The 22,116-nt window shown below is 51.4% G+C and overlaps 1 protein-coding gene across 1 annotated transcript in view; it reads right to left on the minus strand.

Moving 5' to 3' along the window:
- The window catches only part of GLIS1 (GLIS family zinc finger 1), a 265,928-nt gene that overhangs the window by 94,594 nt on the left and 149,218 nt on the right, over positions 1–22,116 (minus strand).

Genomic DNA, 22,116 nt, shown 5'->3' on the forward strand with positions numbered 1-22,116 from the left:
AGACATTAATTACACTCTTGGAATGGCTCTCTGCATGAAGTTATTACCTGTGAGCTTAGGGAGCAGGAATGGAGATGAATCCCCCCCCCAAAAAAAATGACCTGGGATTTCTCTATGCAGAGAAAGCATGGGGCAGACACCGATAACCAGGAAGACACCCCCCACCCCCCCACCCCACCCCTGCATGTGAAGGCTGCCTGGGCACAGCTCGGCAGATACTGGCTGGGACAGAGGGAGGCAGGGCGTCACTTCATGCTGGCTGAGTTGGTCTAAGGACTGAGACTCCCAACCTTGGAGGGATGATTATTCCCATTCTACCAATGAGAAAACTGAAACCAAGAGAGAAGCGCAGGGGGTATAGTAAGAGGTGTGGTGGGTGTCAGAGTGTGGATCTGAAAGGGGCTGGGGGGAGCCGGGGCACAGTGGATAGAGCATGGGCCCAGGAGGACCTAAGTTCAAATCCAGCCTCAGACACGTTAGCATTCACTAGCTGTGTGACCCTGGGCAAGTCACTTAACTCCATTACCTGGCCAAAAAAAAAAAAAATTAAACGGGCTCGGCCGTGGAACCTTGAACAAACCCCTTCCCTTCTCCCCGCCTCAGTGTCCTGACCTCTGTAAAGGCATGAGGTTGGCCTAGATGGTCTCTGAGATCACTTGAAGCCCGAGGTCACCCACCCCCTCCTCTGGCCTCTCCTCGTTCTCTGCCCACCAGCCTCTTCCCCCTCCACCTCCACTGCTGACACCATTCCTATCACACTCACGAGCTGTGGGTACCCCCAGGGCTCCGCCTCTCTTTCCTCTGCACATTCTCCCCCGGTGGTGCCAGCAATAACTAGAAGTGGGATCATGGCCGTCATGCTGAGGGCTCAGATCCTCCATCGCGCCCCACGCTTGCAGTCAGGCACCAGATCTTCCCATGGGGTCACCCCTCTACTTCGGACCCTTATGGCGTCTCACTTGGACCCTTGCGATGGCCTGTCTCAAGCATCTCCTCCCTTCAGCTGCCGCAGGGCTTTTATTAAAGCAGGCTGGACCAAGTCACTCCCTCACTCAATAAACTCCAGCATCCAGCACACCCCTCCCATCCCCACTGGGCATTAAAGCCCTCTACAGCCTGGTCTCAGCTCACCTCACTGGCCTCGATACATACATACTACCCCCCTTCTGGAAACTTACAGGCTGGCCTAACTGCCCTTCTTATCATTCCTCCTGTACGGTCTCTGTCTCCACCTCCATGCCTTTATATGTGCCCAGGATGCACCCTCTCCTTCCCTCCACCTCTTAGAATTCCTACCCTCCTTCAAAACTCAGCTCAAGCGCCACCTCCTGCAGGAAGCCTTCCTGGATTGCTCCTAGCTGCTAGCACCATCCCTCCGAAAGCACTCCTAAAACACTTATTCTGCATATATCTAATATTTACATGGCACTTACTACGGACCAAGCGCTGTGCTAAGCGCTTTACAAATATTGTTTCATTTGATCCTCACAATAACCCTAGAAAGGAGGTGCCATCATTATCATTCCCATTTCACAGATGAGGTAACTGAGGCAGTGCTGATGCGACTCGCCCAGGATCCCAGCGCTCGGGATGTCCAAGGTTGGATTTAAACTCGGGGGCTTCCCGCCTTCGGGCCCTGTGCTCAACTCACTGTGCCATTTGGGTATATGTAGACATTAGCTCCCCCAGTTAAACATAAGCCCCTCTAGGGCAGGGACCCATTCATTTTTGTCCTGGTCTCTCCAGGGCCTCAGGTATGATAAATGCTTCCTCACTGAGTCACTCGGCATCATGAACCCAACCTCAGGTCGGCCTCCAAGCCCAGGGCCCTCCCCTCTGATGGCGCCCATGCCTACACGCTCACAGTGAGGCCCTCCTTCCCAACAGCCCCTCACGGCAGCAGTAATAGTATGATTCACCCTATTTTGCAGATAAAGAGACTGAGGCTCCATGCGATTAAGAGCTGAGACCGAATTTAGCTGCACCTCTCCACGGCCTCTAAGGTCCCTCCCAGCTCCAAATCTTGCTTGGCTGGGCCACAGAGAGGCGGGTGCAGGAGGCCCCAGCCAGAGAGCCTGATCTCCCCTAGCCGGGGCTACCTCCACAATGACCCCATAAGCCCCATTCCTACCCACCCACGCTCCGCTCAAGGCCTCCTACGTTTGCGTGGCCGAGCCCGACTTTGGGATCAAGTCCACTGTGCAAACTCATTTCATTTCAATTCTGTAAATGTTAGTGTAATTAGGAGATGCAGAGTCTATATTCCATTACGATAATATACGAGAGCTGTAGATTCAGAACAGATGGAGGCCGGCCCCGCACGAGACCGACACATGAGGACATTTGGCACTTACGGGATTGGATCTCAGCTAATTGTGTTTTCCTTAAATACAGGGAACAGTTTCAAGCAGGAAAGGCCTTCAGCCCACAGCAGAGAGATCCTCCCTGAATACAAAGGATGGGACCAGACCCTCGGTGCAGTGAGCTGCCAGGGTCTTGTCTGACAAGTCATGTCTCAGGGGGCACGATGGCTAGTACAGAGTCAGAGAAAACAAGCCAACAGGCATCTATTAACCACCTACTATGTGCCAGGCACTGCTAAGTGCTTAGGGTACAAAGGAGGTAAAAGCAATGCCTACCCTCCAGGAGATTCCAGTTTAAAGGGGAGGCAACAACTAAGGACAAACAGGATAGAGCCAGGCTTAAGGAGAGGTACCCACCAGAAGGATGGCATTAGCATCAAGGCGGATGGGCAAGGCTTCCTGTACAAGCTGACAGGGGGAGGAGGAATCAGGCCAGTTTCTCATCTCTCTCATCATTGATGCCTTACAGACCATTGAGACCAACCTCTGCATTTTACAGATAAGGAAACTGAGGCCCACAAAGCTGAAGTCACTTGCCCAGGATTCTCAGATGGGTCTGGAACCCAGATCTTCCTGACACCAAGTCCAGTGTTCTAGTGACTATATCAGCTGCCACATGGACATCTTGTAGGCACCTCAAGCATCCAACATGAAGATGAAAGTCATTATCTTTCTACTCAAGCACCCTCTTCTGCACCTTCCTATTACCGTCGAGGGCGCCACCATTCTTTTAGTCACCGAGTTTTCTCAGTATCATCCCTTGCCCCACATATTCAATCCCCTGCCAGATCCTGTCACCCTCCCTTTACAACCTCTCCCTGCTCTAATCCTTCCTGAAGATAGCTCTCAAAGTGATTTAGCCCTACCCATCCATGACCAGGAACTCTCACTATAATGTATCCAACCTGAAGACAGCTGTCAAAGTGATTTAGCCCTACCCATCCATGTTCAGGAACTCTCACTATAATGTATCCAACCTGAAGACAGCTCTCAAAGTGATTTAGCCCTACCCATCCATGTCCACGAACTGTCACTATAACATACCCAACAGACATTCCCGTGTGAATGATTTATTGTAAGACAGGCACAGGGCAAACACAGACTCATAGATTTAGATCTGTCAGGGTCCTTAGGGCAACTGAGTACAAGGTCAGTATAACTTCCCCATCTTACAGATGGAGAAAATGAGGCACAAAGAGACTGAGTGATTCTGCCTCTAGAATGTTGTTTCTTATGCAGGGATTGTTTCTACCTCTTGCTACTGTAAGTCAATAAGCATTTATTAAGCACCAAGAATGTGCCAGGCCAGGGAATACAAACCAAGGCACAAAAAAGCCCCTGCCCTTGAAGAGCTCACAATCTAATCACTCCGGGGGCAGCTGTGAGGGACAGAGCTTGATGGAAGAGCCAGGATGTGTCCAGAGCCCTGGCAGACATGACCTTGAGGCTTGGATTAGAAGGGGCTTCGGAGTCACCCCAGAGCAGGGGCTACTGTGAAAAGAATGCCAGATCTACTGAAGTGAAGGAACTGGGTTCCAATGCTGCCAAAGGGTCACAAAGCTGGGAGGGACCTGGCCAGCCCAGCAGCCCAACCCCCCCCCTCCTTTTACAAGTGGGGAAACTGAGGCTGGAGAAGGTTAACTGGCTTGTCGGTGATTAGCCAGCCAGTCACCTTCCGCTGGGGGGAAAACAAGATGTACAAAGGAAAGCGAGTAGATGGCGGGTGCCCCAAATAGTACAAGTTGTTCAAAAAGGGGGAGCGAGGGAGATGACAGGGGGAGGGGTCAGGAAAGGTGTGGGAAGGCGGCAGAGCCTGAAGGGAGCTGGGACTTCCTAGGGGAAAGCATTCCACCCCGGTGGGCAGCCTGAGCCAAGCAGGAGCCAGGAAACAGAACCGGGGAGCTGGGGAATGGCTTAGCCACAGTCCAGTATGACTGGAGCGGGTAGGGAGCTGTAACAAGACAGTGAGGCAGACAGTGCAGCTGCATGACCCTGAGTCAGTCACTTCACCCTGTCTGCCTCAGTTACCTCAATTGTAAAAGGGGGATCATGATAGCACCTACCTGTCAGCGTCAGGGTGAGGATGGAATGAGATGGTTTTAAAGCACCAGCACATAGTAGGTGCTAAGTCTCAGTTTGCTCCTGGGTTCTTCTGAAGATTCCTCCAGTTTCTGATTTCATCCCCTCCTCACCAAGCTGTGAGGCTACAATGAGTGTTCTAAGAGGTCTAAGAGCTAAATAAAGGCCAGCTGGGATTTTTACCAGGAAAGGCAGATGTGGCCTGATGAAGAGACAGGTGGTCTCAGAAGACCTGGGTGTAAATCCTGCCTCTGATGCTCCCTAGTGTGATGGGACTCTGGTGAAGGGAGTCCTCAACGGGAAGTCCCTGAATTGATGGTGAAATCAGAGATCCAGCCAAACATTATCGTAACATTTATTGTTATTACCATGACGGGATTTTAAGGTTTTGAGCCCCAGGATCCCCACCACTGACTGCCCACAGCCCCTGCTCCCCTGGGGAGCCCCAGTGTGGGGACAGTTTGTCTGAGCTCCTGGGAGGGGGGCAAGTCGGGGGCCCCACGGGACAAAGCTCCCCGTGACCAGGCTGGGAGGCTCCGAAGGCCTGGAGCACTGCTGCTCTTCACTGGGGGAGCTCGGGAACGGGCCAAGCCTATCCACCGGCTGCTACGGCTACTTTTCCAGCGGTCCTCAATGTGGAGGCAATTAGGACGGGCTGCCGGCTCTGACAGAGGTGTTGAAGGCCCACGGCACACCTCCTGTTCTTTTCCATTCTGGCTGCAGCCGTCTCCTGGAGCTCGAGGACCACATGGCCACTCTCCTGGAGGAGCCAGGCAGGGCCCAGGGCCTGCGGGTCTGGGAGGAGACCCGAGGAGCCCAGACCTGGGGCGTGAGGGGTCCTACGGAGAGAGAGACGGAGGCCCAGAGGGCTCAAGTCATTCCCCTGGGACACCCAGCTAATCAGCAGCTGTGAGGACTCTCCTGCCTCTCTCTTTCTGCCTGTTGCTCTCTTTTTCCTTCTGTCTCTTTCTCTGTGTCTGTCTGTCTGTCTCCCCTCTCTCTGTCTCTGACACTTCCTTTCTTTTCCCCCCTCTGTCTGTGTCTCTGTCTCTCTTCTCTGTTTCTCCTGTCTCTGTCACTCCTTCTCTGTCTTTCCTCTCTCTGTGTCTCTATCTCTCACTCTCCTCTGTCTCTCTCCTCCTTGTCTCTCCTCTCCCTGTGTCTCTCTGTCTCTGTCTCCCTCTTCTCTGTCACTCCTCTCTGTCTTTCCTCTCTCTGTGTCTCTATCCCTCACTCTCCTTTGTCTTTTTCCCATTTCTCTCTTTGTCTCTCTCCCTTCCTGTCTCCTCCTTCCTCTCTCTCCCTCTCTCAGGACTGGAGTTAAGAAGATCTCATTTTCAGTCTTTCCTTACACATTCACTAGCTAGGTAACCTTGGGTAAGTTCACTCTTCTGGGCCTCGGTTTCCTCATCTGTAAAAATGAAGGCGTTGGACTCCATGATGCCCTGCAAGGTCCCTTCCAACTCTGTGTCCATATGATTGTTATCCCAGCCCCTCCAGCCGCCGTGCTTTGGCTCACATGGCAATGCCTCCCACCCCAGGCTGTGACTTCACTTCACTCTATTCTCTATACTGGATGGCCTCATCCCCTCTCATGGGTTCCATTATTATCACCATGCAGATGAGTCCCTGACTTATACCTCCAGCCCTACTCTCTCTCCTGAGCTCCAGACTAGCGTCACTATCCGCCTCTCAGACATCTCCAAATGGACGTCCCACGAGCAACTCAAACTCGTCATTCTCAGAATGGAACTTCTTGTCTTTCTCTCTCGGCGTGCTCCTGTGGGCATAGTCGAGGGCACTGCCACCTTCCAGTGAGCCGGGCTCCCAATCTTATTGTCAGCCTCAAGCCTTCGATTTCCCTCACCCCATACATCTAAACATTTGCCAAGTCCAGTCAATTCAGCATCCACTAGGTCTCCCCCATTCACTCCCTTCTCTTCACTCACGTGACCACCATCCTCATCGGTCCCTCCCTTGGACTGGGGAAGTGGCCTCTTCATTGGTCTTCCCATCTGAGGTCTCTCCCAGTTCCAATCCATCCATCAAACAACTGCCAGATTTACATGTCCCCAGTAAGTTCTGACCACGCCATGACCACATCTGTCACCTCCACCACCACTGCGCTGATTACAATGGGACAGACTTGTTCCTACAGAAAAATGCCTGGTTTACACAAGAGCTTCTTGGTTACGTCCTTATGCAGGGAGTGGGATTCACAAAAAGCTAGAAGGGCTGTCACAGAATATAAGAACTGGAAGGGTAGTAGAACAGGGAATGTCAGAGCTGGGAGGGGCCTGAGAACAGGCAATGTCAGAGCTGGGAGGGGCCTGAGAGCAGGGAATGTCAGAGCTGGGAGGAAGCTAGAACAGGAAACGTCATAGCTGGGAGGGCCCTTAGATCACAGACTACTAGAAAGACCTTTAAAGATAATCTAGTTAGATCCCCTCACAAGGAAACGAGGCCCAGAGAGGCTCAGTCTTGCCTGACACAGCACCGATACTTGGCAGGACAGGGGTGAGAAGCAGGGCCAAGCTCCCCTCCCTATGCCCAGTGATCCCTCCATCCATCTAGCTCTCTTTTTCCACCACCACTGGAGTGACAACCTCAGGCTATCTCCAGGATATCAACAACTGTTTACAAAAATCAAGAAAAGTTTAGGAAAACTAGATTGTTTCAGGCGTCTGGGGGCAGTCAGAACACCACGGCACAGCCAGGACCAGGGCCTCAGCTCCTCACTAAAACCTTATTTGCCTTCCTTCCCCTTCCCTAACCCAGTCCCCACCAATTGGCCCTGCTCCCTGAGCACTCAGCTCAGCCCTTCTCAGGGGCCTGACAGCCTTGGCCCCACAAGCCTGGGGCCATGGGAGCAGCAAGGAATTTTCTCATTTGGCCTCATCACAATCAGAGAGCAGTAATCCACTGTCACCCGCTAATGGTATGTTTGGTCTGAGGCCTCGGTGGCCTCACCGGGGAAATTAAGCCCTGGAAGAAGGGGTTTCTGGGAGGTTCTAGTATCCTTGGTTTGTGGGGGATAGGGCTTGGGGAGGGGGGGTTGAGGGGAAATGTTCCTGTTTCAGAACGCTTTCCCAACTTGACTCTGGGGAGCCCAGGCGTTGGCCCCCAAAGCCCCCTTGGCTCCAAAGAGAAGATCTACGATGCTCCTTGGGGGACCAAAAGAGAACTAGCGAGGAGGCCAGAGACGGTCAATCGGGTCAGGCGCTGGAGCCGAGCAGGATGAACGGGTCCTACAGCTGAACTGGAAGAGTGCCCACTGGCCTCCTGGTCCAGCCCCCTCATTTACAGATGGGGAAACCGAGGCACGCAGAGGCAAGGCAAGGGGCACATATCACACAGGTTTAGGCGGGGTCCTTAGCTATTCCTACCCCATCCCCTCCTTATGCAGAGGAAGCTACAGCTTAGAGAGATGAAGATTCTCTCTCAGCCGACATCCCACAACACAGGTGGGCCGAGACAGCTGGGCTCGCTTTCCACTTCCTGGCAGAGGGGCTGTGTGCTGGGGCTTGAGGCCAGGGTCCTTAGGGCCTGCACAGGCATCACTGACCGTGGACAGACCCTCTCACCTCTGAGCTGCCCATTCTCCCATTCCCAGACATGGGGCTTAGTCTATAGGAAAAGAACCAGGCTTACAATAAGAATGCTTCAGTTCGAGTTTCTCTTCTGAGTCCCTGACCTCTCTGGATCTCAGGGGCCTTCTCTGCAAAATGTAGACGGGCTGGGTAGTCTCTGGAGGCCCTCCCAGTCCTGACATCCCCTGTCCTAAGGCCCCTCCCAGCCCTGACATCCCCTGTCCTAAGGCCCCTCCCAGCTCTGACATCCCTTTTTCTAAAGGGCTTCCCAGTTCTGATACTCTAGATCCATGATCAAGGCTGTACACGGCAAAGCCTCGAACATCATGGGAGCCCATCCACTCTATACAAAATCTAGTTTTGGGGTTGGTTTTTTTTTTCACTGAACTCAGTAAAGGATCATTTAAAAAGCCAAATGCTTTCAGTCCCCTACTGTGGGCTGGGTCGGGCTGGCCACCAGGTGTTAATGTGTGGTTCACAGAGGGAGGGAAGCCACATTATCGAAAATGACTCAGGAAATCAATGGCCCCTGGAATGGAGAGAGCCAAGTGGGCTGCTGTGCCTGGGGACAGGATTGTTCTAGATGGCTGTTCAGTCTCTGGTTCTCCGTGGGCAGAATCTGCCTCTGCTTAGAACAGAAGCCGGAAAGCAGGTCGAGAACTGAGGACAACCCGGGAGCAGGTCCCTCCTCTGACACAAATGGGTTGTGTGACCCTGGGCTTAACCCCTGGTGGTCAGGCAGCTAAGACCCACCCATGGAGCTGCAGAGCAGGGTAGCTGACCTCTACACCCAGTGAAATCCCAGGCTTATACCACGTCCAAATAGTAACAGGAATGAACGAATGAACGAAGCATTTATTAAGCACCTACTGTGTGCCACGTACCAGACAGGCCACTTGACATTTTGTCCAGGGCTTTTATAACCCTTCTTCTCACTCGTTCCTCCATTGCCCCTCCTGTACCCCCTCCCCCCAGTTAGAAGGCTGCTCTGTCTCCTCAACTCCAGCCCAGTCTGTAACCCCATAACCTTCCAGCACCTTAGGACTGAAAGTGCTTTGAGATCCCTTCACAAAATGCCCAGCCCAGTTCTGAAAGACTCATATAACTGGGGCTGGAGGCGGCCCTCAGCAGGGTTTGGTCAAAGAGCCAGGCTTTCCCCATTCATAGAGAATGGTAGAACCTAGAACCCAATTCCTTCACTCTGAAGAAACTGAGGCTCAGAGGAGAATGTGACTTACCTAAAGTCACATGGGGAGAATTTCAACCCAGCTCCTATGACTCCAGTCAAGTGGTCTCTCCACCGTACCACACTTCCTCCCCAGTGCTATCCCCAGGGTCCTCCCCCTTTCCATCTAGAATACCACCTGACATTTCCAGAACATCTCCAGGATCTGAGCGAGACTGGCAGCTACAGGTATTAGTTAATACCCATTTTAGAGATGAGAAAACTCAGAGTTGGAGAGGCAAAGTCCATGGTCCCACAGCGAGTAAACATCCAAGCCTCCCTGGCCCTACCCTGCCTCCTGTCCTAGATCTGTTAACTCTCGTTCTGCTACATCTGCTCAAAAACTTAATTTTTGGGATGTTTAACAAGCCCCTACTATGCGTGTTCCATGCAGTGGGGAGGGAGGCAGGACGCTGAGGTGAGAAGATGCAGCCCCTGCCCTCAGGGAGCAAAGGCCTTTGAAGACAGAATGTGCAGAGATAACTTGGGAATCTAAGAAAGGATTTCCCAGAAGAATATCACAAGTTTTAAAAAATGAATTCTATAACACACCAGCCTAGGTAACAATGAGATGAGGTATTACCCTGGTAGATCCATTAGAGACGCATACAAAGGGAAACCAGAACCGGCAGTGGTGGACTGGGGAAATCTGGGAGGGCTTCCTGCAGCAGTGGGGCTTTAAACTGCCCCATGGAGCCGAGGAGGCAAAGGAAGCTATTCCAGGGGCTGACCTCAGGCTCCCCTGTAGGTGAAGGCCCTGCAGCCTGGCTCGCTGGAGCCCTTGCTGGGATTTTGCCAGCCCGAGCCCAGGCTTCAGTCCTCACAGCCCTTTATACCTCCTCAGCACTTCACAAAACGCCCTCCTCACAGCCCTTCCTAGAGAGAGCAGGCATAGTGGTAAGAGGGTTGAACTAGCCTGGGGCCAGGGTTCAAATCCTACCCAGCTGCTGCCTGAGGTCACAGAGGAACAAAGTCTCTGACACTAGCTAGGTGACCTTGGGCAAGTCACCTAACCATGACCTCACCTCTCAAAGGGGTAGGGAGGACCAGAGGCCCCGGGGTGCTGTCCAAATCCAAATCTAAATGGTGGGTGCTATTATTACTACTATGTTCCAGCCACTGGATTTTAGTTAAGTCTCTTCCCCAAAGCCTCGGTTTCCTTCACTTCATTGCTTTTAAATTAAATTGTACTTTTGTTTTTAGTAAAAATAGATTTTCATGTCCTTGAACCCCAGCCCTGACTTTAAAATGAGGTGCTATAACATAGGCCACTTCTAGCTCTAAATCAAATGAAGCACTTAGCACAGTGCCCGGCACATAGTGGACATTTAATAAATACTTATTCCCTGCCTCCCTCTAAAACCTATATGTTAGGGGCAGCTAGGTGGGGCAGTGGATAGAGCGCCGGCCCTGAAGTCAGGAGGACCTGAGTTCAAATCTGGCCTCAGACCAAACACTTGACACTTACTAGCTGTGTGACCCTGGGCAAGTCACTTAACCCCAACTGCCTAAAAAAAAGAAAAAAAACCTATTTGCTGTTGTTCAGTCATATGCAACTCTTTGTGACCCCATTTAGGGTTTTCTTGGCGAAGATACTGGACTGGTTTGCCATTTCCTTCTCCAGCTCATTTTACAAATGAGTAAACTGAGGCAAACAGGGCTAAGTGACTTGCCCAGGGTCACACAACTAGCAAGTGTCTGAGGCCGGATTTGAATTCATGAAGGTGAGTCTTCCTGACTCTTGGCACGGCACTCTGTGCACTCTGGAGCCCCCTCGTGACTATAATCCTGGCACGTAAATGGTGCCAGGCTTATCATCCTCATTTTACAGATGAGGAAACTGAGCCTACCCTTGGTGCTTGGTTAAGGGAGGTTGAATTAATGAGGCCTCAGTTTAGCCAGTAAGATTCTGATGAGAATTGGCCCACTGGGCTCTGAGTCACCAAAGACAACTGTCAGACCTTGCTTCATGCAGCCCAGTGATTAATAGAAATGATTAATAAATGCTTGGTGAGTGTGCTCAGGAGACCAGCATGGAGACGAGGAGATCCTTGACAGCTGAAGAGAGCAGAGAGTCAGGGTGGGAGGAGAAGGAAGGCTGTGTCTGCTGCCCCCAGCTGTGCGTCCTTGGCCTGTCCTGGCCCTCCCCAGCCTTTAAGACCCAGCTCCGGTAAAGGCTACCTCTTCCGAGAAGCCTTCCTGCCTCCCACCCAGCAATGCTCCCCACTTCCTCCTGTCTCCCTCTCATAGTGCTTCTACGTCTATGACACTAAGAGTCACAAAGCACTTGGTGCTGTATGTCTGCTCTCCCAAACCTAGATCTGACCATGGAACTCAATCAAGATGCTTCCTATTGCCCTGGAGATAAAATAGAAACTCTTCTGCTTAGCTTTAAAAACCTCTGACCCTCCGGCTGCAAACTGACTTTCCAGCCTCTTCAGATACTCTGAGATTCAGGCAAACAGGCTTTCTCTCTGTTCCTCAAACGTGACACCCCATCTCCCACCACCATGCCTTTGCAGTGGCCATGCCCCATGCCTCAAGTGCACTCCCTCCTCCACCCTCCCTTACACTTTAAGATGCAAGTACCCCCTTCTGCATAAAGTACTTCCTGATTCCCCCATTTACTAGTAACCATCCTCCCTAACTGCCTTGTATTTAATGACCTTGTAGATATTTGCCTTTGTTTACCTTATATATATGCTATACACACACACACACACACACACACACACACACACACATATTTATAGATGCCCTTGGAAACTCACTGGCAGGAGAAATCGTTTCATTCTTTGGCCTTGTATCCCCAGAAATAAGCACAGTGCCTGGCATATAATGGGAGCTGTAGATACAAGTATTGTGACCAGAATCAGGGAGACCTGAATTCAAATCTGACTTCAGATGCTTACCAGCTGTGTGATCCTGAGTGAGTCATTTAACCATTGCCTGCCTCTGTTTCTTCACCTATAAAATGGGGTTCATAAAAGCACCTCCCTTGAAGATTATTGTTAGAAGCAAACAAGATATTTATTACAAAAAGAAGAGGGCACTTAGCTCAGTGCCTGGCCCATAGTAGGTGCCGTATTAATGCTTATTCCTTCTTCTTTATCCCTTGCCAAGTTCGCACAGGTTGTCATAAATAGAACAGCTGAAATTGAAAGCCAGCCCCACTCTACCGTACTGGGAGGCTGAGGTGGACAGGTCAGAAGGGGTTAAAGGTGGCCTGCAGTCCAAGGACTGAAAGCCTGGAAGCCTTCACTGCCAGCCTGGATCCGGGCTCTGGGGGATTGGGAGCCAGGCCAGGCTATAAAATATTTCTGATGGACTCCCATTTTATCATTACCCATGTAAGAAAAATGTCTCATGAGTATCCCAACATAAGAGAGCAGTAATCGCTTGCAGGCCTCACAGGCGCTTTCAGTGGGCAGCAGGGAAAGATTTATCGCCTGGATGATGAAACAAAGGGCAAGTTGTGTAGACATCCCTGCGTGCGGACCCACCGGTGGACGTGCCTTTCTCATCTCCAGGTTTGCAGGGGGCTCCAGAGATACTGTCAGGCCAGGGGGCTCAAGATCGATTACCCAGAGCCCCAGAATGCCAGGTGAGGGCCAGAGGGGTTCATGCAGACCGGCTTAGAAAGGAATGTGATTGGCTCCAAGAGCAGAGCAGCCCAGGTCGGCTGGCTGCTCCCGAGCAGAAGAGAGAGAGGGAAAGGCAGTGAGCCCCCACCTGGCGATTCCACAGTAGGGGAAAAAAAACAGGAGCAGGGGGATGCCAACAAAGAATCCTCCTCTCTCAAGCGTCTCCTTTCTGATCTTCGGGTCTTTTCATGAAAAATGTATGGGAATGACAGCTGTACTAGCTACAAGCAGTGAGCTGTAAGTAACAAAATGTCAGGGCTGAGAGGGGCCTTGGAACAGGGGATGTCAGGGCTGGGAGGGGCCTTGGAACAGGGGATGTCAGGGCTGGGAGGGGCCTTGGAACTGGGGATATCAGAGGTGGGAGGGGCCTTGGAACAGGGGATGTCAGAGCTGGGAGAAATCTTAGAACAGGGGATGTCAGAGCTGGGAGGGGCCTGAGAACAGGGGATGTCAGAGCTGGGAGGGGCCTTAGAACAGGGGATATCAGAGTTGGGAGGGGCCTTAGATGATGGAATGTCAGAGATACAACTCTTTCATTTGCTGGAGGAGGAAACTGAGGCCCAGAGCACAGGGTCTTGTACAGAGTGCGCATTTAACAAATAATAAATGTTTATTGATTCTGACAATAAAAATTTTTAAATAAAGAATTGTGAGTGAATGATGGTAATGAGAGAAGGCTCCGAAGGCCATTTTCCCATACAAAGGCTGTCAGAAAAATCATTTCTGACTTGGAAAACATTAATTTTCCAAGTTTCCAAGACATGTAAATGAGGCCTCTCCCAGCTCAGCCATTCTCTAAGGCCCCTCCAATCTGTGACATTTGAGCTTCACCCCTCACTCTGATACTCTCTAAGCAACCCCCCAATCCGGCTGTTCTCTGTTCTAACATTATATGTATCCATGCATTTATAGGCTCAAAGTGCTTTCCCACAAACGTCCTCATTTGATTACAATGGCCCTGTGATGTAGGCAGAGCATAGATTCAGCTTTCCATCACATGGCCAAGACAAAGGTGAAGAAAAGGGACTGAGAGATTGTTAGTGCCTTGCTGGAGCTCCCACGGCTCAAGACATCCCTCCCGTCCAAGCATCTGTGCCCACTATAAGGAGATTGGCCTTTTCAGGCTAAAACTTAAGCTTCCACAAAGGTCTTCCTCATCCCTGTTAGGGTCCTGAACACAGCTGGATCCATACAGGGTAGGAAAGGGCGCACAAATGAAAACTGCTCTTACCAAACTCCAGCACAGACACAGAAAGAATTGGCTTCATCAGGAAGCTTAAAAAGGATATTGCTGGCAGGGTTTTTAAACAATATTTCATTTTATTGCCTTTTAATTTGACCAGAAACCTCAGCTCGGGACAGCCAAGTTATTTGGTTTCATGCAGTTAATTAGTTCTACAGGACGAAAAATGGCCAAAAAGAAAGAAAGAAAGAAAGAAAACCCCTGGGTTGTTAAAAGCTCAGGCGGCTGAAGGGGGTCCAGGCAAGAACTGCTGTTTCATTTTCATGCTGTTTTATTGACAGGAGTCGTGGGGCTTTTTAAGAGCACATTTTGAAATACACTTTCAGATTTGGACACTTCTTAAATATTCAGTGAATGAAGGAAGGAAGAATAAGTGAATGAGTCTGCCTGGTTGTGAGTTCAGTCTCTTTCACATAAGCAAGGCTCGCTCTCAGCCTCATAACTCTAGATTAAATCAGAGGATCTTGAGAACAGGAAGGGATTTTAGAGTCAGGTTTGTTTAAATGGGGGCTCGATGTCCCCCCATGCACCTTCTGATTTCCAAGATTCTGACGTCCCTGAGTGTCAGTTTCATCATTTGTAAAATGGGGACAATAACATCTACACCAGCTACCTTGACGGAAAGCACTTTGGAAACAGCTATAAAAACACACAGTCTCACTGTTCTGAGCTTCAATGACCTCATGTAGAAGCTTGGAACATCAGGGCCAGAAGAGACATTAGAAGAGGGAGTATGAAACCCAGGAAAGCCTTCAAAAAGGGGATGTCAGGGCTGGGAGGGGCCTCAGAAAAGAGAATGTCAGGGCTGGGAGAAGCTTTAGAACAGGGGATGCCAGAGCTGGGAGGGGCCTTAGAACAGGGAATATCAGAGCTGGGAGGGTCCTTAGAACAGGGAATGTCAGAGCTGGGAGGGGCCTCAGAAAAGAGAATGTCAGGGCTGGGAGAAGCTTTAGAACAGGGAATGCCAGGGCTAGGAGGGCCCTTAGAACAGGGAATTTCAGGGCTAGGAGGGGCCTTAGAATAGGGAATGTCAGAGCTGGGAGGATCCTTAGAACAGGGAATGTCAGAGCTTGGAGGGGCTTTAGAACAGGGGATGTCAGAGCTGGGAGGGGCCTCAGAAAAGAGAATGTCAGGGCTGGGAGAAGCTTTAGAACAGGGAATGTCAGAGCTGGGAGGGTCCTTAGAACAGGGAATGTCAGAGCTGGGAGGGGCCTCAGAAAAGAGAATGTCAGGGCTGGGAGGGTCCTTAGAACATACAATATGTCAAGGTAGGGAAGGGCCTGGGAGGGCCTCTAGTCCCTCATTTCACAAGTGGAGAAACAAAGACTCTCAGAGGGGACGTTAACTTGCCCTAAGTCAGACAGGTAGTGAGCATCCCGGCTGAGCTAGAACCCACACTCTTGACTCTCTGAGCACTCTGTCCATCGACGTGCTGACGTCTCTCAAGAAGTACAGCAGAACCTTGACTGAAGCCAAAACAGAATCATCCCTCCTACCCCTCGAGAAAAGTGGGGTGACAGGTGGGCTCGCCCACTGAATTAGAACCCCCAGGTTTCCTCTCTCCCAGGCCATGGACTGTTCCATCAGCACCTGCTTCCTCTGGCTCCCTCAGTGTGAGGACATGGGGCAGGAACGGGAGGTGATGTTTGGGTGAGGGTACGAGGCCTTTAAGATTTACAAAGCTCTTTCCCCACAACAGCCCTCTGAAGTAAGCACGGCAATGATCGTGACTCCCACGTACAAATGAGGAAGTTAAGGCTCAGAAGGGATGGGGTGGGATGGGGAGAAGGGGGATTTGCTCAAGGTCAAAGAACAGAAAACCAACCAGGGCTCTCACGCCAACCTCACACTGCCCCCCACAAAACAAGCAGGCAAGGATGCTGTCCCCCAACGATTCCCAATGTCCAGAGAGGACAGAAGTCAGAGGGCAGGCCCTTTCAATGGGGCTGGATGGACTCATCGGCCACCACCTGTCGGTGGCCTTCCACTGACCACAGGGTGTGAGAGGAAAGGGGTCAACAGCACAAGAGGTCACCATGACTCCTTCCGGAGAAACTTTTCCTTTGTTGCTGAGGACTGAACCGTGTTAAGCGGGCTAATTTCTGCTGTCTCAGACAATTGAAATTCCACTTGTCTGGGAGATCCAATCTCAGAAAGACACGAGGCTAATCTTTCAAAAGCCAGAGCCCCGTCCTCCTGGCACCAATATTTTGGTTGGCTGTCCTTCGGATTAGAATGCAGATGAAGCTCCAATTTAATAAGGCTAAAATAACATGAGTTAAGTATGAAACATAACAGGATATTGCCGAGAGATTAGGTAGTTTCCTTCTGACTACTTGTAGAACCCAAAGGGAAGGAGGGGTAGGGGAGAAAGAAGCCCAAGCCAGGGCCCCAGAGGGTCCCATCGAGGACGGATGGGTTTGGGGCAGCAGAGGAGAACCGAGGGAAGCTCCCCGACCCCTCCTGGCTCCGGGACTGAGATGACCCCAGGCCCAGGAGGGATTGTGGGCACATTCCCGCCAGCACTCTCTGCGGGGCGGGCCGAGGCAGAAGCAGGCCGGTTAAATTTAAACCAGCTGGAAGGATGAGTGTTACAGTTGGATAAGGAGGAACCTTACCTCATGAAAGGCTTGTGGAAACCGCTGCTGGAAAGATAATAAAAGGATTAACTGCAGCTTTGGGCCTAGACCAATCGCTTTTCAATCAAAACGTCTCTTCTATTTCCTGTTCTCGGGGAGCCTGGGTTCCCAGATTCCTTTTGTTTATTACAGCCCATGGTATCAAAGCTTGTCACGAGAAATTAATAATTGTCCATGGAGGAGAGAGTTTATTTATCTGGGCGGGGATGCTACTGGCCAGCAAAGACGGCAACCCCATTAGCTAGGTAGCCAGCCAACAGTGTGGCGGGAGGAAAAAACTGCTGAGGTGAAGGGCGGGCTGCAGAGGCTGGACGCAGTGGGTGATTGTGGGACTGTCAAGGGGAGCCCCCTCAAAAATCCAGGCAAATGCAAGGGGACTGAGCTTGTAGCCCATCCCCCAAAGAGAAATCCATTTGAGGAAGCTAAAAAGGGAAAAATGGGGATAGATAGGGAAAGCAGTTCTCTCTCCAGGCGGCCCAGGACAGTACTGGGCCTTGTGGCTTTGTTTTTGCCTGTTGGAGGATTCCTCTCACTTGTCATGGGGGCAGTGTAGTTCAAAAGAAAAACCACTGCCTCTGGAGCCCAAAGTCCTGGGTTCAAATCCTGTCTCTGATTCTTACTGCTGTGATGTTGGGTGAGTCACTCCATTCAGTAAAAGGGAGGTCCCTTCTAGCTTGACATCTGACGGCTTCAGAGCCTCCTCTCTGTGCACGTCCCTCCTCAAGGTTGGAAGCCCTCCCTTGAGTGGACTCAGAGAGAAGAGGTTTGAACACTGGGAAGCCTCTGGCCTGCCTGGCACAGGATCTGGAGAGCCCAGCCTGGCAATGCAGGTTTGAATAGTAACACGGGAAACCCGGCTCTTTTTTTGGCCAAGGACCTGGCCTTGCCCAGCCTGGCATTTCCGGGAAGCTTGGGAGAGGGAGTGAAGGATGTGGGGAGGGGGTACAGAAGGGCTTCAGTGCTTCCCCCAGGCCGGGCAGCCAGGCCTCGTCCTCCGGCCCATCAGAAGCCGCTCCAGGGCTAGGATGCCTCAGCCAGGTTTGCTCAGAGAAGAGATTTGCCGCATTGCAGGCAGCCTCATGCTCCGCTCTCAAGAGGCAGACTTCCCAAAGTGAGTTATCCTCTCCCGGACCCCAGGGCTAAAAATCCCCTGCAGAACGGACCTTCCAGCCCCAGGAGGCAGCGACTCTCCCATCACTGGAGGCCTTCCAGGGCCAGCTAGAGGGTGCTCCCACTTCTGGGGCGGGGGGGCGGGGCGGTGAGGACATCTGATGGAAAGTACAGTACTCGTAAAGTCAGACCTGGTTTAGAATCTGCCCAGAAAAACTCCAGCATTCACTTCCCTTTTACCAGCCTCACTTTCTGTCTCTACAAAATGGGCATAATCAGATATTGTGGGGTAACTGTGAAGGTTGTGGCCCCAGACCCCATATATACACTCACATGAAGTCTAGGAAAACGCTTTGGAAACTTCGTGGTATTACAGACATAGGGGCGGGGGAGTCATTACTTTTGTTACTGTTGTCGCTGACAGGATCCCCTATCTCTTAGTAGGGCTCTCTCAGCCAAGCAGAAGGCCTGGACTGGGACTTGGGCACTTAGCAGAGGACCCTTCACCTTTTTGTGCATCTCAGATCCCCCTCTGGCAGGCTGGTGAAAGCAATGGATCTTTTCTCTGAATCATATTTGTAAATGCCAAAAATAAAATGAAGCATGGGAACTGGGCTAGACTACATCAGAGAATCACCTAGGCAACCAATTATATCAAAATATAATTATCCCAATATTTAAAAAAAATAGTTCACGGCCCCCAGGCTAAGACAGCTGTTTGTCCTTCATTCTCGAAGAGGACCGTGACATCAGGAAGGTGATGCCATGACATGCAAGTGAATTGGATTTGAATGAGGGAGGGCTGTGCAAAGTCACCAGCCTTACTTTCTCCTCCGGAGCCATCTGGGTCCAGCGGCCAGATACAGATCAGGATGACTGAAGACGGCCTGGGATGCAGTGGCAGACCTTGGCCTTTTCAAGCCTAAGATCTTTAACAGGTCTCAGCTTGACTGAGGCAGTGCCCATTCGCTGATTAAGGCTTAATAAAAAATGAGGCAAAGAATGGCCTCTTTAAAAAAAAACAACAGATCCGGGAGGGGAAGCCCCTCAAGGTTTCTGGCCAAAATGGAAACAACTGTTAGGTTCTGGCCAGTGTCAGCAATATGGATACCAAGCCCAAGGACACCATGGGGCTGTAGGCTGTCTAGAGACTCGTTGCCCTGGCTCTGGTAGGTATCTCTCCCACTCTGATCCTGGTATTTTCCCAGGCTGAGAACCCATGACTTGGAGAGACATCTATGATGGCATCTGTGCCATCTGTGATGGCAGCCTTATGACTGTCCAGAGACTCGACTTCTGATACCCAAGTGGACACCAACGTGGCTACTTCTCCGCTGACGTTCTAGACCACTTCCAGGACATTTCCAGACTCAGCCACCTCTGCTAGGGACGTCCTTCTCACTCCCACACCCGAAGCATAGAAATCTGGCTAGATCCCACCACGGCCAAGCTTGAGCTGAACCCCCCGCATAGACCTCTGAGCACCTGTGCTCCGATGGACGGAGTCCAACCCAGGCCTTCCCACTCCAAGAACCAGACTGCTGTTATACCTTGGATTCCGATGGGACCAGCCCCCACTGACACTGCCCAGGCATTTCCAAGCCACATCTGAACAGGCATTCATTCCCACCCTTACCCCGACCCAGCTCCCTTTTAGGGACCATCTTCACCCTATTTGAATGGGAGCCCTTTGAGGGTAGGGGCTGTCTTTGTCTTTCTTTATATCCCCAGTGCTTAGCAGAGTTCCTGGAATACAGTAGGTGCTTAATAAATGCTTGTTAATTTGTTCAATGTGATCCTCTCCATTAGCCCAGATTCTAGTCTTACCACTTCTACAGTTACCAGTTTATTGAGTTTGAGCAAGTCCCTTCACTTTTCCGAGCCTCAGTTTCCTCATCTGTAAAAGGAGAGGGCTTCAGCTGCCCAACAAAGGAACATGCTACCTCAGCACAGGTGTGTTTGATGATCAAATAAGATAATGAACAAATGAGGTACTGAAAAAATTGCTTGTGGAATGACTGCACGAGAAAGCGTTTATCAAGTCATCACGGCTAGAGAGGACTGAACTTGGAACAGGAAGTCCTGTGTTCAAATCCTGAAATCCTTAGAGAGGGAATGGGGGGCTAGGAGAGGAAGGTCCTGAGCCCCTCGTGCCTACTACGGGCCAAGGTAGCCAGGGCTTGTCCTCTTCCTAGCTGTGTGACCCTGGGCGGGTCACTAACCTCTGTCTGCCTCAGTTTCCTCAACTGTAAAATAGAGATAATAATAGCATCTATCTCTCTGGGGGTTGTAAGTATCAGAGGAGAAAATATTTGCTAAGTGCTTGGCACAGTGCCTGGAGCATATAGTAGGTGCTATATAAATGCTCATTCCCTTCCTTTCCTTCTGCTTTCACAGGGTCACTAGGCAGAAAATGCTTTGCCAGCCCCCACATGGTGGTTTCCCAACCTCTATAAGTAGGAGGGCCTATTTTTTAAACATTATTTTTAAAAATCCTATCAGAGTATTACATTACCTGAACTGGATCATTGGTGCAGAAAATACCAACTGGTTATAACCCCTTCAGTAATACCTTCATCCCCTCCCCACACCTGTAGGAGGGGTTCAGGGCCCAGTTTGGTGGCCATGCTCTAATGCTCCTGTTATGAATGGGATTCCCAGGCTCTCTCCATGTCTATCCTTCACTGCCCTCTCCATCATGGTGGCCCAGATGAGGGCATCAGCACCTGGAGAGTCACGCTGGACAGAATCCAGGGCTGGTTTGAGCCCTTTTAAGGGGAGGAGAGGGGAGACCCACGAATGGACCGTGACACTAGCCGTGGCCTCCCTCATTTCAGCCCCCTAGAGAGGATGGGAGAGGGGCAGGGTGTCAGATAGGTATCTCGTGGCCCATGGAGCCCAGGGCTGGGAAATCCCACCAGGATGGGGACCCCTCCACAGCTGGTATGCATGCCCAGATCATGCCTGGCTCTGTGGGCACTCAAAACCGAGGGCCTGGATTGCTCAGAGTGGCCCAAACCCCATTAGCACTGAACGTCCATCACTGAGTATATGCCCTCATCTACCCTGCACACATATGGGTTCACTGCCCGGTGAACGCAGGAGCTACCCAGCAAAGGGCTAAGCAGGCAAAGCTTTGGGTTGGTATCATCACTGCAAGCAATGAAATCAACCCATCAGCACGCCTTTATAAAGTGCCTACTAGGTGCTAGGGCCACGGGGCCTTGTGCCTGTTGCCTACAAGTCAAGGGCTTCCTCCACAGAGACCGTATCTCAGCACAACCACCCAAAGGGCCCCCATGATGGTGCCCTTCACTCAGGGTGGCTTTTAGCATATCCTCACAGGGTCAGAGCTGTCTAACGAGGAGCCAGCACCACCCTCCCACACACAAATGCATCCACATTTGGACTGTCCTTGATGCTCCCCCCCCCCCCCATGAATCCAGCCAGGCCCGAGGATTCTTAGCTAGAGCTCTGGCCCTGGCCTCCCTCCATGCTCAGGTGAGACCTCCAGCCTGTTACAAGGGTCGTGTGGCAGCTAGCTGGACAGATGAACTTGGCCACAGACACTGGCACTTACCCACCCCAAGTCTCCACTCGGTTAATGCCTCTGGATTGCCTCTGAACACATCTGTGGACGCCAGACCTGGCATCTCAGCACCTCTTGACATTTCTCTCCTTGACCCTTTGGGTCTCTCTTCCCCATCTTACCCCACACCCTGTGTCCCTCTGTCTCTATTTCTCTGTCTTTTTCTCTGCTAACTGTGTGACTGAGTTAGAAGTGGCCACACACTCCAGACCTGATGAATTATGGATCAGAGAAACACTTAACCTCAAGGCAGGGTTCCAAGGCCAAGGAGAGCTGATAATACAGGACATTGGTAGCTGGGTTATCCCAAAGACCCAAGGTAAGCCAGTAGAGGTGGCACCAGGCAAGAGTAAGGGAAGGCGTCTTTGGTGACACGGAAGGAAGGCTTCATTCCTGACCCCTTGGGGACCCAGGTCCCACACCGGAGGACAGCCCCGGGCTCCCACCACAGCCCACGTCTGGGGTCGGGCCACTGCCAACAACCCGATGCCCCCTTTCTTTATTTTTATCATGGCGCCATCTCTCTAGAGGTCCAGTTCTGTTCCTTGTTCACGCTACCCCAACAACAGGCACAGCAGATTCCCATCACGTTACGGTGATGGAGGAGAAGGAGGGAGGCTCGGCCGTGCGGCCG

Source organism: Phascolarctos cinereus, unplaced genomic scaffold (assembly GCF_003287225.1).
Source record: "Phascolarctos cinereus isolate Bilbo 61053 unplaced genomic scaffold, phaCin_HiC Scaffold_5;HRSCAF=322, whole genome shotgun sequence".
NCBI lineage: Eukaryota > Metazoa > Chordata > Mammalia > Diprotodontia > Phascolarctidae > Phascolarctos > Phascolarctos cinereus.